Consider the following 18,982-nt stretch of genomic DNA (forward strand, 5'->3'; position numbering starts at 1 on the left):
GCATGGGCAAAGATGTAGAGCGATTGGAAGGCTCCTCCATTTTTGATGGGAGTAAGAAAGTACATGATTACTTAGCAAAAGGCCTGGCATTCTCTTATAAAACTAAAGACGTTCCTACTAGCAATTCCAATCCTAGTTGTTTACCTAAGAAAATGAAAACCTATGTTACAAAAAGACTTTCCCAGGAATGTTCACAACAACCTTACTTATAATACACAAAACCTAGAAATAAGACAGGTGGTCATTGACAGGAGAATGAATAACTATAGAATTATACAATGGAATACTACACAGCAATAGAAAGAAAGAAACTGCTGATTCAAACGGTAGCATGGATGACTCTCAAAAACATGCTGAGTGGAGCCGGGCACAGTGGCTCATGCCTGTAATCCCAGCACTATTGGAGGCCGAGGCAGGCGGATCACGAGGTCAGGAGTTCAAGACCAGCTTGGCCAACATGGTGAAACTCCATCTCTACTAAAAATACAAAAATTAGCTGGGCATGGTGGCGGGCACCTGTAATCCCAGCTACTCGGGAGGCTGAGACAGGAGAATCTCTTGAATCCAGGAGGCAGAGGTTGCAGTGAGCCGAGATTACACCATTGCACTCCGGTCTGGTCAACAAAGGGATACTCTGTCTAAAAAAAAAAAAAAAAAAAATATGCTGAGTGAAAGAAGCCACATAATATATTATTCTATCTATTGGAAATTCTAGAAATAGGCAAAAACTTATCTGTGGTAAAAAGGATATCAGAACAGTAGTTGCTTCTGGGAGAAGGTGTCTGGCAAATACTGGCAGGGAATGAGTGAGAGAGAACTTCCTGGGACCAAAGCAATAACCTTTCTATTATCTTTTTTTTTTTTTTTTTTTGCGACAGTGTCTCACTCTGTTGTCCACGCTGGAATGCAGTGGTGTGGTCACAGTTCACTGCAGCCTCAACCTCCTGGGCTCAAGTGATCCTCCTGCCTCGGTCTCCCAAGTTACTGGGACCACAAGCACACACAACCACATCCAGCTAATTTTTATATTTTTTTGTAGAGACGGGGTTTTGCCATGTTGCCCAGGCTGCATTCTGTATCTTAATGATGTGTTCACTTATCCATGTTGATCAAGTGAAAACTTAAGATTTACGCATTTTCATTGCATGTAAATATTATCTAAAAAACACTGTAAAGGAATATCAAACTCTAGTTAACCATGTGCCTTGTGAAGACTAGCAGTGAAGTATATTGATATCTGAAATTTACTTTCAAATGCATCAAACAACAAGATGGATTAAGAGAGGGATGGATAGATGGATGATTATGTGATAAAGCAAATACAGTAAAACGTTAATTGTACACTTAATCTTAGCCAAACGGCTGAGAAGCAATAAACGTTAATTGTAGAAGCTAAGTAGTGGTATGTGGGTGTTCCCTATACAACTTTTTCAGCTCTTCTATATGCTTGAACTGTTGGAAAATGGTGAACACAAAGAATCTCAGTGAATGTTCTGAAAGAAAGTCAATTTGTTTGTAATTGGATATGTAACTTAGAATGTCATTAATAGCATTTGAAGGACCAAACTCAAAGTTAAAAATAAAGGTGAGGTTTTTAAAAAGGGATCGTGAAGTTGATTGCTGCATTTATTCTGAGAAGCAGGTTATTTTTTCAGTATTTCACTGAAAACCATAAATATTTGCGCAGATCTATGATGGTACCTGCCACCTGTGAAATATACGTATATGCACATACACATGCACACAGAATTCATACTAACATTCCCAAAGTTCAGAACGACATATTTTAATAACTCTTCCATGTACATCTGTATGTTATTTCTTCCACAAGATGCTAATTTTCAAGGATGCCGAAGATGATAGAATTAGAATATTCAATAATTATTTATTTTCTTTGTCCCGCATTATGTACAGTATGCTGAATGGGAATGTTTGGCTGTACATGCATATGAATGTCTACCCCATGCCATGTCAGAGGTAGACACTACCACTTCCACGTTTGGTAAACTCATGAGAAAGATAGCAAAAGCGGCCGGGGGCAGTGGCTCACGCCTATAATCCCAGCACTTTGGGAAGCCGAAGCTGGTGGATCACGATGTTGGGAGTTCAAGACCAGCCTGGCCAATATGGTGAAACCCCATCTCTACTAAAAATACAAAAATTAGCCAGGTGTGGTGTCGCATGCCTGTAGTCCCAGCTACTGGAGAGGCTGAGGCAGGATAATTGCTTGAACCTGGGAGGCGGAGGTTGCAGTGAGCCGAGATCATGCCACTGCACTCCAGCCTGGGCAACAGGGCAAGACTGTCTCAAAAAAAAAAAAAAAAAAAAGATGGCAAAAGCATTGAAAAGTCCACTCTTCCTTTAGGAGACAGAGGCTAAGAACAGCTCCTTCCCTACCACTCTTAGGTCCTACTACATGGAAATAAGGGACAATATGCCATCTGTCTTCTCGACTGCTGCCATCACCCTGTCTCGATCTCATTGGCCTGAGGCTTTCCATACAAACAGAGACAACAGCATTGTCACCACTGACTTAAAGACCTAGGTTTGTATGGCTAAAAGGTATGATCGCAATAATAATGTATTATCAATGCAAACATATTCCTCACTTTCTGCAACCAAAAGATGGTGCAGCCCGGGAGGAGTGCCCTCTATTAGGCGCTGGTGTCTTGGGAGTTATCAGTCCATTAGCCAACAGATTCTGGAGAAGCCAGACGCGGGGGTGGTGGAGGAGGTGGGAATGCAGTATCAGAAAAGTCCCACCCACTGGGTGTCCTCTCCTCCTCCTCCTGTCTTCCCTGCAGCCTGCTTCCCAGAGTGGCAGAAGATGACGAGGTGTGACTGCAAATTGTTCTCCACAGCGTCTGAGGAATATTCCCGCAGTCTATTTAAATACATTTGCATGCAATGATTACACTTATTTTTGCCTTTCTATGCATAACTTTTATTTTGAAGATATTAACAAATCATAATTATCATCAGAGCTTACTTGTCAGTTGTAAATGATCCCAGGTGTATGTCTTGTGGTAGAATTTGAAACCACCGGTGTCCCCAAATATGGGCAAGTGAATTGTATGACCAGAGTTAAGTTGTAAATTAGTTTTTTAAAGCTCACAATATGTATTTCCAATGAAACGATGCCAAAACAGTAGTTACATTAAAAATGTGTGTGGAGGACAGGCGCGATGGCTCACGCCTGTAACCCCAGCACTTTGGGAGGCCGAGACAGGCGGATCACCTGAGGTCGGGAGTTTGAGACCAGCCTGACCAACATGGAGAAACCCCATCTCTACAAAAAATACAAAATTAGCTGCGCGTGGTGGTGCATGCCTATAATCCCAGCTACTCGGGAGGCTGAGGCAGGAGAATCGCTTGAACCTGGGAGGCGGAGGTTGCGGTGAGCTGAGGTTGTGCCACTGCACTCCAGCCTGGGCAACAAGAGTGACACTCCATCTCAAAACAACAACAACAACAACAAAGTGTAGAATGAACAATTTTAGCTTATGGCCAGTAAGGCAAATATACAGCTTTCTAATGCACTGTTGAGAATCATTCTGAGACCACAATGTTCACTTTAGAATATTGTTTTCCAGCACTGCATGAAGGGTGAAGAAAACCTGTCGTCTGTATCTCGAAAGAGAGTAAGAATTTGGGGGAAAGAGGCCATTTCAACTCAGTAGCTGCTGACTGGTCTGAACTAGTTGAGGGAGTGTCAGGAGAGCTGAGATGCTGGAAGCACAGGCACATCCATCAGGGGCTTTTTTATACCTGTTGGAAATGGATACACTTCCCAGAATTCATTCATTTACTACATTTCACTACAAATAAAGCCGTTCTTTAAAACAAAAACTAGTGGCTAAAATACTGCGAGGAAAAAAGAGTTTTTATATAAATGTCACTATCCTAGGCATCTTTGACCTCTTCCTTGCTGTAAGAATGATAAGAATAAAGTGTCTCCGGCTCATTTTGTACATTTCCTTCCCTAGATCTGAAATTATCCACTTCTCTTAGAAACCTGGTTTCTTTTGCTGGGAAATGGTATATAAAAATCACAATCTGGGACCAAGAATAATCATTCCTTCTGTCTCTAGACAGAATTTATACTACTATTTCTTTTTTCTTCTTCCAGACGGAGTCTCGCTCTCTAGTCGCCCAGGCTGGAGTACCGTGGTGGGATCTTGGCTCGTTGCAACCTCCACCTCCCGGGTTCAAGCGATTCTCTTGCCTTCCCTTCCCAGAGTAGCTGGGATTACAGGCGCCTGCCAGGACCAGCTAATTTTTGTATTTTTAGTAGAGACGGGTTTCACCATGTTGACCAGGCTGGTCTCGAACTCCTGACTCCAGGTGATCCATTCGCCTCGGCCTCCCAAAGTCCTGGGATTACAGGTGTGAGCCACCTCACCCAGCCTATACTAGTATTTCTTTTTTCTTTCTTTTTTTTTTTTTTTTTTTTGGAAACAGTCCCACTCTGTTGCCCAGTCTGGAGTGCAGTGGTGCGATCTCGGCTCATTGCAACTTCTGCCTTCCTGGTTCAAGCAATTTTCCTGCCTCAGCCTCCTGAGTAGCTGAGACTACAGGCATGTGCCACCACGTCCGGCTAATTTTTGTATTTTTAGTAGAGATGGGGTTTCACCCTGTTGGCCAGGATGCTCTCGATCTCTTAACTTTGTGATCTGCCTGCCTTGGCCTCCCAGTGTGTTGGGATTACAGGTGTGAGCCACCGCGCCCAGCCTATACTAGTACTTCTGATCCAAATTCAGAACTACACAGTTTTACCTAATGCTTCCGTATTAAATCTGTAGTTTCTTTCTTCCACAGGAAGATGCTGGTTTACAAGAATACAAGGGATGATAGAATTGGAATATCCACTAATTACTTATTTGCTTTACCCCACATTCTTCGCAGTAGACACAGTCTTAAAATAACAATACTAATACAGGCACACTTTTATTGTGCTTCATTTTACTGTGCTTCGCAGATATTGCACTTTTTACGGATTGAAGGTTTGTGGCAATTCTGTGTCAAGCAAATCTGCCGGCACCATTCCTTTTTAACAGCTCATGCTCACTTCATGTCTCTGTACCACATTTTGCTCATTCTCATCATATTTCTAACTTTTTATTATTTCATTATTATATATTATTGTTTATTAAATCTGTTATATGTCACAGTATTTACTATACATTATTTTATGTTGTATTATCATTACATCTGTTATGGTGATCTATGATTAGCGATCTTTGATGTTACTATCGATATTGTTTTGGGGTGCCCCAAACCACACTGAAATAAGGTGGAAAACCTGATGGATAAATGTTGTGTGTGTTCTGACACAAAACATAACACACCTGGCCGGGCACAGTGGCTCATGCCTGTTATCCCAGCACTCTGGGAGTCTGAGGCAGGTGGATCACTTGAGCCCGGGAGTTTGAAACCAGCCTGGGCAACATTGTGAAATCTACAAAAAAAAAAAAAAAAAAAAAAAAAAAAAAAAAACAACTAGTTAGGCCGGTGGCCTGTGCCCGTAGTCCAGGCTACTCAGGAGGCTGAGGTGAGAGAATCTTCAGCCTGAGAGGTCAAGGCTGCAGTGAGATGAGATCACACAACTGCACTCTAGTCTGGGTGGTAGAGCAAGAGCTTATCTTAAACTAAACTAAACTAAACTCAAATAAAATAAAATAAAATAAAGCCGGGGTGATGGGGTGACAGGGTGACATTCTGTCTCATAAAAAAAAATACAACAATCCAGACAAAAACAGTAGCTTATATGACAAAAGCTAACTTTTTTAATATTCAAAAACTTCTTACAAATAAAAAATACATACATAAAAATAGTAGAAAAACAAGACAAATGACAGGAGCAGGCACTTCAGTGAAAAGAAAATACAAATGAACAAAAATAACATTAAAAATTAAAGTTATATAATAAAAATTAAAAATATAGCTGCAATGATTTAAAATCAACAAACAGTAAGATATTCTTTTCCATTTATCAAACTCTCAAAGTTTAACTATCATTGAGAATATATGAAAACAGCTATCCTCAAGAACTATTCGGTGGAGTAACATACATTACGAATGAAATTTGTTAATCTGTGTAACATTTTCCATGAAAATCCAACAATAAGTATCATAACATTAAAAGTATATGCTTATTTTAAAAAGCATACATTTTTTAAGTCTCTTAAAACCTTGATACGAAGTCCACGTCAGTGGTCTCTGTTTGGCCAACCTCCCTTTTGAATGTGTTGGTGGCATGTCCTGGGATGTGCAGCCACCTGGGTGTCACGGTGTCTGAGTGCCACCAGATGGGGATTTTACAGACAAAATCAGGTGCGTTTCCCAGCCTGTGCCTGTGGATACTCCTTGAGAAACACTACATTGCTCATGGAATGCAGCTCTTGACGTGCTGACAGCTATTGTACATTTGTTTGTACTCAGAGGTACTGCCTGTCTGGTTTGTCTTTTTTGTTTGTTGTTTGTTTGTTTGTTTTGAGACGGAGTCTCGCTCTGTCGCCCAGGCTGGAGTGAGCGGCGCCATCTTGGCTCCCTGCAAGCTCCGCCCCCGGGTTCCCGCCATTCTCCTGCCTCAGCCTCCCGAGGAGCTGGGACCACAGGCGCTGCCACCTCGCCCGGCTAGTTTTTGTATTTTTAGAAGAGACGGGGTTTCACCGTGTTAGCCAGGATGGTCTCGATTTCCTGACCTCGTGATCCGCCCGCCTCGGCCTCCCAAAGTGCGGGGATTACAGGCGTGGGCCACCGCGCCCGGCCCCTTTTAACCATTTGTAAGTGCACAATTCAGTGGCATTAATCGCATTCGTATTGTGGCACCATCAGTCTCCAGATGGTGCAACGCTCGGTATCTTCAGAACTGTTTTCTTCCCCTAAACTGAACTCTGTGCCCAATAAACAGTAGCTCCCTGCTACCTTCTGCTTCCGAGTCCCCAGTAACCATTATTCTACTTTTTGTCTCTATAAATTTGACTATTCTAATCAAATGGAATCATACAATATCTATCCTTTTGAGTGTGGCTTATTGCATTCAGCATGTTTTCAAGTCTCATCCGTGTTGTAGTGAATGAAATATCAGAATTGTATTCCCTTTTCAGGCTGAATAATATTCCACCGTAGGTATATACCACATTCTGCTTATGCATCTGCCCATCGATGGCCATGTCTCCCCCTTTCTGTATGGCCAGTAATGCTGCTATGAACATTGGTGTGCACGTACCTGTTCAAGTCTGTGCTGTTGAATCTCGTGGGCATACTCCTAGAAGTGGAATTGTAGGATTACATAGTCATTCTATGTTTAATTTTTTGAGGACCCAACATATTATTTTTCACAGTGTCATCTCCATTTTACATTCCTGTCAGCAACACACAAGGGTTTCAGTCGATCCACATCCTTACCAACACTTACTTTGTTTTATTGTTGTTATTATTGTTGCTTTGGGATTTTCTTTTTTTTTTTTACAAGTCAAGCTCCCAGGACCAACCATGCCCTCAAATTCTACAAGCAGCTCAGCCTTGTTACAATACGACAGGGTCACAAAAACATGACTCACATTAGCACAAATGGGTATCCACTTGGGAAGGACAGTCTAGTTCCACAAATGAGACACCACCCTAGCTCGCCCCTAAGGATGATACTGCTCTCTACGTCGAAGACAAGTGCAACCCAGATGCTGAAACTACTGCCTCAGTGATGCCCGCAGGCTGCCTTTCTTAAGGCTCTGACAAATTGGACACAGTCATTTATTGCTTCTCTTCCTTTGATATTAGAGAATCTATTACACTTCCTGAGCTTGCCATTTGCCTACTCCTTGATCCTGCTATGCACCTTACTCTCTGCCAAAGCATACACCTGTACACTCCCACGTCTAAAGGCAAATCATATCATGGTCACCACTATTTGTGCTATTCTAAATATTAATGAAAATGTTTGCTTCCCTCAGGGGGACCTTCCTCATATCAGTTCACTCGCTGACCCACAGAGGAGAGAACGTCCCACTGTTCATCTCCTTCTGCCATCTATCCACCTCCAGATATCCACCTCCAGCCATCCACCTCCAGATATCCACCTCCAGCCATACACACCCAGCTGTCCACCCCCAGCCATCCACCTCCACCTATCCACCTCCAGCCATCCACCTCCAGACACCCACCTCCAGTCATTCACCTCCAGCCATCCACCTCCAGCCATCCACCTCCAGCCATCCACCTCCAGATATCCACCTCCAGCCATACACACCCAGCTATCCACCCCCAGCCATCCACCTCCACCTATCCACCTCCAGCCATCCACCTCCAGATATCCACCTCCAGCCATCCACCCCCAGCTATCCACCTCTAGCCATCCACCTCCAGCTATCCACCTCCAGATATCCACCTCCAGCCATACACCCCCAGTCATCCACCTCCAGTTATCCATCTCCAGATATTCACCTCCAGTCACTCACCCCCAGCTATCTACCTCCAGCCATCCACCTCTAGATATCCATCTACACATATCCACCCCCAGCCATCCACCTCCAGATATCCCCCTACAGCATTCCACCTTCAGGTATCCACCTCCAGCCATCCACCTCCACATATCCACCTCCAGCCATTCACCTTCAGCTGTCCACCCCCAGCCATCCACTTCCAGCCATCCACTTCCAGCTATCCACCTCCAGCTATCCACCTCCAGATATACACCTCTAGCTATTCACCTCCAGCCATCCACTTCCAGACATCCACCTCCAGGTATCCACCTCCAGCAATCCACTTCCATCCATTCACCTCCAGCCATCAACCCCCAGCTATCCATCTCCAGCCATCCACCTCCAGTTATCCACCTCTAGATATCCACCTCCAATCATCCACCTCCAGCCATTAACCTCCAGATATCCACCTCCAGCCATCCACCCGCAGCTATCCACCTCCAGTCATCCACCTCCTGCCATCCACCTCCTGATATCCACCCCCAGCCATCCACTTCCAGCCATCCACCTCCAGCTATCCACCTCCAGCCATCCACCTCCAGATATCCACCTCCTGCCATCCACCTCCAGATATCCACCTCCTGCCATCCACCTCTAGCCATCAACCTCCAGATAGCCACCTCCTGCCAACCACCTCCAGATATCCACCTCCAGGCATCCACCCCCCAGCCATCCACCTCTAGCCATCCACCCCCAGCCATCCACCCTCCAGCCATCCACTCCCAGCCATCCACCTTCCAGTCATCCACCCCCAGTCATCCATCCTCCAGCCATCCACCTCCAGCCATCCACCTCCAGCCATCCACCTTCCAGCCATCCACCTTCCAGTCATCCACCCCCAGCCATCCACCACCAGCCATCCACCTTCCAGCCATCCACCTTCCAGTCATCCACCTCCAGCCATCCACCTCCAGCCATCCACCTCCAGCCATCCACCCCGAGTCATCCATCCTCCAGCCATCCATCCTCCAGCCATCCACCTCCAGCCATCCATCCTCCAGCCATCCACCTCCAGCCATCCACCTCCAGCCATCCATCCTCCAGTCATCCACCTGCAGCCATCCACCTCCAGCCATCCACCTCCAGCCATCCACCTCCAGCCATCCACCCCGAGTCATCCATCCTCCAGCCATCCATCCTCCAGCCATCCATCCTCCAGCCATCCACCTCCAGCCATCCATCCTCCAGCCATCCACCTCCAGCCATCCACCTCCAGCCATCCATCCTCCAGTCATCCACCTGCAGCCATCCACCTCCAGCCATCCATCCTCCAGCCATCCATCCTCCAGCTATCCAATTCCAGCCATCCACCTCCAGCCATCCACCCTCCAGTCATCCACCTCCAGCTATCCAATTCCAGCCATCCACCTCCAGCCATCCAAACCCAGATATCCACCTCCCGCCATCCAAACCCAGATATCCACCTCCAGCCATCCAAACCCAGATATCCACCTCCCGCCATCCACGTCCAGGTATCCACCTCAATCTATCCACTGCCACCTCCTGCCCTGAGTCTCTGACCATGACCACCACAGCTACTCATTTCATTTGGTTACAAATGCCATTATTCTTTACATATCTCTTACTAAGTGATTAATATTCTCCCCTAACATAACTGCTAGACCTGCTCTCTTGACCCAAGAAATACACTGAGGTATTACGGTCATGAAAGTATAACTCCTATTTTGAACATATGTTACAACTCCGTGAAGATATTGTTAGAGACCCTGGGCGTTTCAGGTCTGCAATCTTGACAATTATGAATAGGGAACTTGGTTATGAACCATCCTTCAGAAACTCCTTATACTTTTCCTTGTTTGTCTGTTTTTGACTCTTATAATAAATTGTTTTCTATGCTGTTTAAGACAACTTATGCCCTACTCTCCGGAAATCTCCTGTACTATTTGAGCTACTCAAGTACCTCCCCCAACACACCCACCAAAAACAACAACAAAAAACAAAACAAAACAAAAAAACACTAAACTTAAAACTGAGAACAGTGCATCAGGGAATCAATTGTAATATAGCTTTTTAAAAATCTGTCCTGACCCAGTAGTGAGAAGCTGATGAGAGGCTGGTCATCTCCTCTCATCGAGGAGGTGATTAAGTCCACAACTGAACCACTTCCCTTATAGGGCTGTCACACTACAGGCCACTACACACCCACGCGAATCACCTTAGGGCCAGTTACCATAGCAGGAGGGACAGCCCCTATCTCCCAGAGCCCTCTGAAAGTATTCAAATAGCCAACCCACAGGAAACCCACAGAATCTAGCCCGCTCCACCCAGCTTGCCATACGTAAGCTGCTTCCCACAGCTCCAGGTTGCTGTTACCCTGGCCTAGGCTCAATTCCCTGCATGGCCCTGCCTAGAAGCCTTCTCTATTTGGAACCGTAAGTAACAAATAATTCTGCTTTTCACCTATCTGGGAGTCGTTGTATTTTACTCTGTCATCAAAACAATCTTTAAATCATATAAAAGAGTTGAGTATTTCTATCACAAAAGGGTTTTTAACAGGAGCAAATGCTTTTTCTGCATCAAATGAGATGATCATGTGTTTTTGTTTTTATTTATTATTATTATTATTTTTTTTTTTGAGGCAGAGTCATGCTTTGTTGCCGAGGCAGGAGTGCAGTGGCATGATCTCAGCTCACTGAAACCTTCACCTCCCTGGTTCAAGCGAGTCTCCTGCCTCGGCCTCCCCAGTAGCTGGGACTACAGGCGCCACCACCACATCAGGCTAATTTTTGTATTTTTTAGCAGAAACGGGGTTTTACCATGTTGGTCAGGCTGGTCTCAAACATCTTACCACCCAAGTCGGCCTCTCAATGTACTGGGATTACAGGTGTGAGCCACCGTGTGGGACCAATCATGTGACTTTCTTTTCCATTCTGTTAATGTGGAATATTACATTGATTAACCTTTGTATGTTGAACCATCAATGCATTCCAGGAATAAATCCCACTTGGTCATGATGCATAATCTGTTAAATATGCTGCTAGCATTTTGCTAAAGATACTTATATCAGTATTTATAAGGGATCCTGGCCTGCAATTTTCTTTTCTTGTAGTGACTTTGGCTTTGGTAGTAGGGTGATGCTGGCCTCATCAAATAAATTAGAAGTGTTCCTTTGTCTCCCGGTTTTCGGAAAAGTTTGAGAAAGATTGGTGCTAATTTTTTAAACGTGTGGTAGAATTCGTTAGTAAACCATCTAGGTCAGAGATCTTGCTGTTGTTTGGAATGTTTTGGTTACTGATTCAAACTTCTTACTAGTAATAGGTCCATTCAGATTTTCTACAGCTTTGTGATTCAGTCTTGGTAGGTTGTATGTTTCTGAGGATTTGGCCATTGCACCTATATTATCCAATTTGTTGGTATACAGTTTTTTACTGTAGTCTTATAATACATTTTAAAAAACTAAAATCAATTTTAATGCCTCTTTTTCATTTCCGGTTAGAATTATTTGTATATATTATCAGCAATTTCTTTGTGGTTATCATGGGAATTGCATGCAACATTTTAAAGTTATACCAATATAATTTGAATTGATACCAATTTAACTTTAATTGCACACAAGTGGACTTTTAAATATCTCCACCTCCTGTGACTTTATGCTATTTATGTCCAGATTACACCTTTATACATCATGTACTCAACTAACATAGATTTATAGTTATTTTTATGCATTTATCTTTTAAATTCTCTAGAAAAGAAAAAAGTGAAGTTACAAACCAAAATTATAATAAAGCATTTTTTTTAACCATATGCTTAGGCTTACTAAAGATCTTTATGTCTTTATATGGCTTTGAGTTACTGTCTAGAATCATTTTATTTTAATCTAAAGGATTCCTAGTCTTTAGCATGTCTTGTAGGGCAGATCTAGTGATAATGAACTCCCTCCACTTTTCTTTATCTAGGAATGTCTTCATTTCTCCTTCATTGTTGAAAGACAGTTTCACCAGATATAGAATTCTTGATTGACAGATTTTTTTTTCTTTTAGCACTTTAAATATATCGCCTCACTGCATTCTGGCCTCAAAGGTTTTTACTAACAAATCCACCAATAATTTTACTGAGGATCTTTTGTATGTCATAAGTAACTTCTCTCTTGCTGCTTTCAAGATTATATATGTCTTAGACTTTTATTTTGATTATCATGTGCCTCACTGTGAGTCTCTTTATGTTCATCTTACCTAAAGTTCATTGAGCTTCTCGGATTTTTAGACTCATGTACTTCATCACATTTGTAAAATTTGGGACCATGTTTCTTCACATAACCTCCTTGCCCCTTTCTGTCTCTCTTCTTTTTCTGAACTCCCATAATGCATATAGTGGCCTACTTGCCAGTGTTTCATAAGGCCATGAGGCTCTACTCCCTTTTGTTTATTCTTTTTTTTTCTTTCCTGTTTTGCTCCTCAGACTCAATAATTTTAATTGTATTGCCTTTAAATTTACTGATTCTTTCTTCTGCTTGCTGAAATCTGCAGTTGAAATCCCTCTAGTAAATTTTTCAATTCAGTTGTATTTTTCAGCTTCATATTTTATATGTATAATTTTAACTTCTCTGCTTTTTTTTTTTTTTTTTTTTTTTTGAGACAGAGTTTTGCTCTGTCACCCAGGCTGGAGTGCAGTGGTGCAATCTCAGCTCACTGCAACCTCCCCCTCCTGGGTTCAAGCGATTCTCCTGCCTCAGCCTCCCAAGTAGCTGGGATTAGCAGCATGCGCCACCATGCCCAGCTAATTTTTGTGTTTTTAGTAGAGACAGAGTTTCACCATTTTGGCCAGGATGGTATCAAAGTCCTGACCTTAAGTGATCTGCCCGCCTTGGCCTCCCAAAGTGCTGGGATTATAGGCGTGAGCCACCACTCTGGTCTCTGCTGACGTTCTTATTTTGTCTGTTTATTGTTGTCCTCATTTTCTTTGGTTCTTTGTGTTTTTCTTTAGATCTTTGAGCATATTCAAGACAGCTATTTTAAAGTCTTTGTCTTGTAGGTCCAATGTACATGCTCTCTAGGGATATTACCTGGAGATTTACATTTTCCTTTGATTAGACCAGGTTTTACTACTTCTTTGTATACCCTATGATTTTTTGTTGGCACTTCAATACTCGAATAAACAACCATCTCTCTCAGCTTTTGCAGGAAGGCAAAAAGAGATAAGCAGAAGCTGGGCTGCTGCCTCCTCTAGAACGAGACCATGCTGAGGCAAGGATGGAGTGGGGCAGCGGTAAAGAAAAATACCATACAATTTCCTACCTTTTTAAGGTGAACTTTTTATTAGGTATTTACGTGGTTGCTGTAAACTTTTTTTTCCCACAGCTACTCTAAGATTAGTTCAGCAACTTTCTGGTCATTTTTGATGGTTCCATGGGGAAACGAGGAATTGAAGCTTCCTAGTCTGCCATTTTGCTGATGTCAATCCTTTGAGGAAGTTTTGACTAGTTAAGACTATCACTTTGAAAAACCAAAAGCTAACAATATATCAAGCAAAATCAGCAACACACTTGGACCAAAGCTAATTTTGGTAACGTCCACAAAACCTCTTATAAATCCATAACAAAAATTAAAAAATCAAGTAAATGACATAAACAGGTAATTTAAAGAAAAAGCAATGCTACTCTTTTTGATGACTTTAAAGTGTACTCTCACCTCTTAAACAGTCCTATTTCTAGATAAAGAATTAGACTAGGCATTCTATACATGCTGTAAACTCTATAGTAGAGGATTTTTTTTTTTGAAGTTTGTTAGATTTACCTATTTTATCTACAAATATTTATGATAGTAAGGCTTCCCTCTCCCCACTTCTTTCCACTTTTGCTTGCTACTTTTTAGGCACCAGCTCTCATATTCTTATTATAAGACCATCCCATGATACAGATAGAGGTTACTCTTAGGTGAAAAGCAGGAGTCATGTTCAAATGACTGAACGGAGGGACCGGCTGAAGCCCTGGCAGAAGAACATAAATTGTGAAGATTTCATGGACATTTATCCCTTCCCCAATCAATACTCTTGTGATTTCCTATGGCTTTCTTTACTTTAATCTCTTAATCCCATCATCTCCGTAAGCTGAGGATGAATGTTGCCTCAGGATCCTGTGATGATTGTGTTAACTGCACAAATTGTTTGTAGAGCATGTGTATTTGAACAATATAAAATCTGGCACCTTAAGAGCAGGGTAACAGTGATTTTCAGGGAACAAGGGAGATAACCTTAAAAGTCTGACTGTCTGTGGGCCGGGTGGAACAGAGCCATATTTCTCTTATTTCTGAAAATGGGTGAGATAAATATCACTGAATTTTTTCCCCAGTAAGGAATATGAATAAGTAACAGCCCTGGGAAAAGAACGCATTCCCAGAGGAGGCCTCTGAAATGGCCGCTCTGGGGGTGTCTGCCTTATGCAGATGTAAATAGATGAAAATAGGGATGAAACATGCCCTAGTCTCCTGCAGTGCCCCCAGGCCCCCAGGCTTGCTAGGATTAGGAAATTCCAGCCTGGCAAATTCTGGTCAGACCACAAAAATAATAATAAAGAGATTAAAGGGAAATTTCTGGAGGTGATGGACAGGCTTATGGTAAGGATTGTGGTGATGGTTTCACGGAAGTATACTTGTCTCCAAGCTCCTCAAGTTGTATATATTAAATATGTACAGCTTTTTGTATATTAACCATACGCTGATAGAGTGGTTTAAAATGAAGGAATAAAACAGTGCATATCTCATGAAATTTAAAAAAGTATCACTTTTCAACTACCTTGTTAAATTACAAACAATGCAATAAAATAAATAAACAAAAGTTTAGGTTAGGCCCAGTGCGGTAGCTCACACCTGTAATCCCAGCACTTTGGGAGGCCGAGGCAAGTGGATCACGAGGTCAGGAGATTGAGACCATCCTGGCTAACATGGTGAGGCCCCATCTCTACTAAAAATACAACAATTAGCCAGGCATGGTGGCGGCGCCTGTAGTCCCAGCTACTCAGAAGGCTGAGGCATGAGAATTGCTTGAACCTGGGAGGCAGAGGTTGCAGTGAGCTGAGATCGCGCCACTGCACTCCAGCCTGGACGACGGAGCGAGACTCCACCTTAAAAAAAAAAAAAAAAAGTTTAGGTTAAACCAGAAGCTCTGTGTGGCAAACATTGGTTTCTTTTTCAGAGGGGAAGTTCAAGTTCAATACCACTCAGCAGACATGAGTGAGAGTAGGGAGAGGGACATTTGTTATTTTCTCTCTTGTTAAAGTTGTTGCTGGGGTCTTTGTTTGAGCCGAGTTCAAACCAGCCAAAGCTCAGTGAGCAGAAATGGAAGTGACACTGGTAAAAGGAACTGTATCTTCACTTTAGAGAAAGGGTTCAAAAAGAAAAGAAATGCTCCCTAGAGTTTCAGCCAATACAGCTCAGAACCATGTCTTTTTGGAATGGTGACTGTGAAGGGACCAGTTGAACGCAGTTCACAATGACTGTCTGTCTGGTGCTCTCAGGGAATTTAACCATTGTTTTAGGTTCATAATATATTAATCACATTACATACCCAGGAGAAGTTTGAATGATTTAAAGGTCTAGCCTCACTTTGGCTTCCTGCCAACCCAGAGAACATTGGTTGGTCCAATCTCCTTGTTCCTATTGTTAAAAAGTAAACTGATATTAATGTTACAATGTATGTTATTTGGTTGATGAATACCCTAAAGACCCTGACTCCATCACTATGCAATCTATGCATGGAACAAAACGGCCCTTCTACTCCCATAAATCTATACAAATAAAAAAGTAAACCGAGACACAATACAATTTTACAGTGGTTCTGAACCAGCCATGATTCATGAACCAGAAGTGGTTGAGGAGCTCCACGGAGGGAACACAAGAGAAGGCTTTTTCAGGACAGAGACAGAAGTAGAGTAAAGATAGCGCTTGAATGTTTGCAGTTATACAGCTACCTTATTTGGTCTATCTCACTGGAAAGTCCTTAGTTATATAAGTTTGTTGGCTGCTTCTGATTGGTTGCGCTTATGTTTTTCTTTAATATAGGCATTTACAAGATAGAGTGCTCAAGTTATCATGTTTGCATCTGTCGCTTATGTTTGCACACCAAGCCAGGTCGCGGTTGTTCATGAGTTTGCTGGTTTGGTATGTTCCTGGATTCCTCGGGCCTGGTCTCCATTTTAATGTACTTTAACGCCATGAATAAAGGTTCACTTCTGAGACTCTAAGAGCCAGTTTAAATTAAACCTATGCGTGATATTGCCTCAAATACCCAACAGCTCACTGACAGTTGGATATTCATTGCTGGCACAAAGGTTAAGTATTACTGAGCAATTAGTTCTCTCTATATTTGGCCCTCGCAGAGCCTGGCAAAGTGTAATTATTGTGTTGTTCAGTACTAATCCGCCTTTTCACATAGATGCATTGAGAGGAGAGTCTTCTGTTGGCCCCACAATTTCAATTCTCTATATTTGTGGTTAGAAGCTGCGGTGATGCAATTCTTATGTCTAAATTCATCCATTCGGGAGATTGTAAAGACGATCCCATAAAGCCTCAGTATTGTAGGTGCTGATAATGATGATAATTAAAATGATAAACTTTCCCTTATAAATCTTATAATGAATTGACTAGACTGCCTACAGACTATACACTATCTTTGCCTATAGTTAAAATGGTTGTAATTGGCCGGGCATGGTGGCTCACTCCTGTAATCCCAGCACTTTGGGAGGCGGAGGTGGGTGAATCATGATGTCAGGAGATAGAGACCATCCTGGCTAACACAGTGAAACCCCGTCTCTACTAAAAATACAAAAAAGTAGCCAGGCATCATGGCACGTGCCTGTAATCCCAGCTACTCGGGAGGCTGAGGCAGGAGAATTATTTGAAACCAGGAGGTGGAGGTTGCAGTGAGTCGAGATCACAACACTGGACTCCAGCCAGGGTGACAGAGCGAGACTGTCTCAGGAAAAAATAAATAAATAAAAACGGTTGTTTTATTAAGAAATGTTATCAAGAGCGAGCAGAGAAGAACAGTGGCTGTGTAGTTCAGCGTGTGAGTGGTAAGTTGCTAATTATATCTGGCTTGTCACTCCAGTCTCTGTAACTTGCTGTGTTTTGTCAAGTCATTCTCCCAGAAATTTTGTGTATATTATCTTACTAAATTCTCATTAAAATGGTCCCTCAAATGGAAGGAGGGAACTTAGAGTTTTTAGAATGTGAATAAATCTAAGGGACTTTGGCTTCTAGAATTCCGTAGATGTCAGTTCTGCTGGGAATATACAGCTTCCCTTTATTCTGAGATTGGGTGATCTGTAATGCTATGAAATATCAGTGTTTACTAAATTTGTTATTTTACATTTATGGGCATATGTTATTTTTATTTAATTCTCTTTCTCTCTCTTTTTGAGACAGGGTCTCACTCTGTTACCCAGGCTGGAGTGTGGTGGGACGCTCATGACTCAATGCAAAACTTGAATTTACCTGGGCTAAAGTGATCCTCCCACCTCAGTCTCCCAAGTAGCTGAGACTACAGGCATGCACTACTACACCCAGCTAATTTTTGTAATTTTTGTAGAGATGGAGTTTTGCCATGTTGCCCAGGCCGGTCTTGAACTCCTAGGCTCAAGCGATCTCCCAAAGTGCTGGGATTACAGACATGATCCACTGCCCGTAGCCTTAATTCTTTTAAAAAGAGGAAAATGAGGTTTTTCACTACAGCTCCAACCACCATCATAGCTAAATAAGTTAATGCATGTAGTTAAGAAATGTACAGTGGAGAGAAAACAGTCTGTGTGGTATTTAGAAACTAGCAAGAATTAAGGACCAATAATATCTGAATATGAACAGATATTAAGCCAAAACTACTGCATTAGGAGACCATCAGTACAATTTACTTATTGAAAGCCATTCACTAGTCAACCAGTATTGTGGGAAATTTAATCTGTATAAGGAGTCATAAGGCGTAAGCGATAGGTATGAAGGATTGTTGAGACGATGTGTTTTATTTCGCTAATAATGCATACGACACCATTCCAATTTTTTTTAACTTAAAACAACAACTGTCATTTATTTGCTTGCTTCTCAAGCCTTGGGAATCGTGTTTGGCAATGAGACCTTGCTGCATGATTGCTAATATCCCATTGGCCGAAGCTAGTCAAATGGCCAAGCCCAGAGTCAGCATGGGAGAAGATCACACAAGGGTTTGAATTCTGGGGAGGAGTCTCTTCCATCGAAGGCCGAAGGAACAGTCTACCTCAGGGGGTAGCTGGGGAGCTATAATACACAGAATAAACCTCACCCTGTCCTCAAGGCGCCCACAGAGAAGAAACCTTTTGAATATTAGTGAAGTTTCCTGGACATCCCCATGGAGAGATGTGAGGGACAGTCACTTACTCAGGACATCTGTTTGCTTGTGGTATTATGTTTCAGATGTCACAAATGAAAGTCAGAGACATGTAGCCATGAGCCCAGTAACTACAAAGCGGTCTAGCTAAAGCTGGAGCCCCCGGGAGGGTACTCTGCCCCGTGATG

This window comes from Macaca fascicularis, chromosome 5, assembly GCF_037993035.2.
Source record: "Macaca fascicularis isolate 582-1 chromosome 5, T2T-MFA8v1.1".
In the NCBI taxonomy this organism is placed as follows: Eukaryota; Metazoa; Chordata; class Mammalia; order Primates; family Cercopithecidae; genus Macaca; species Macaca fascicularis.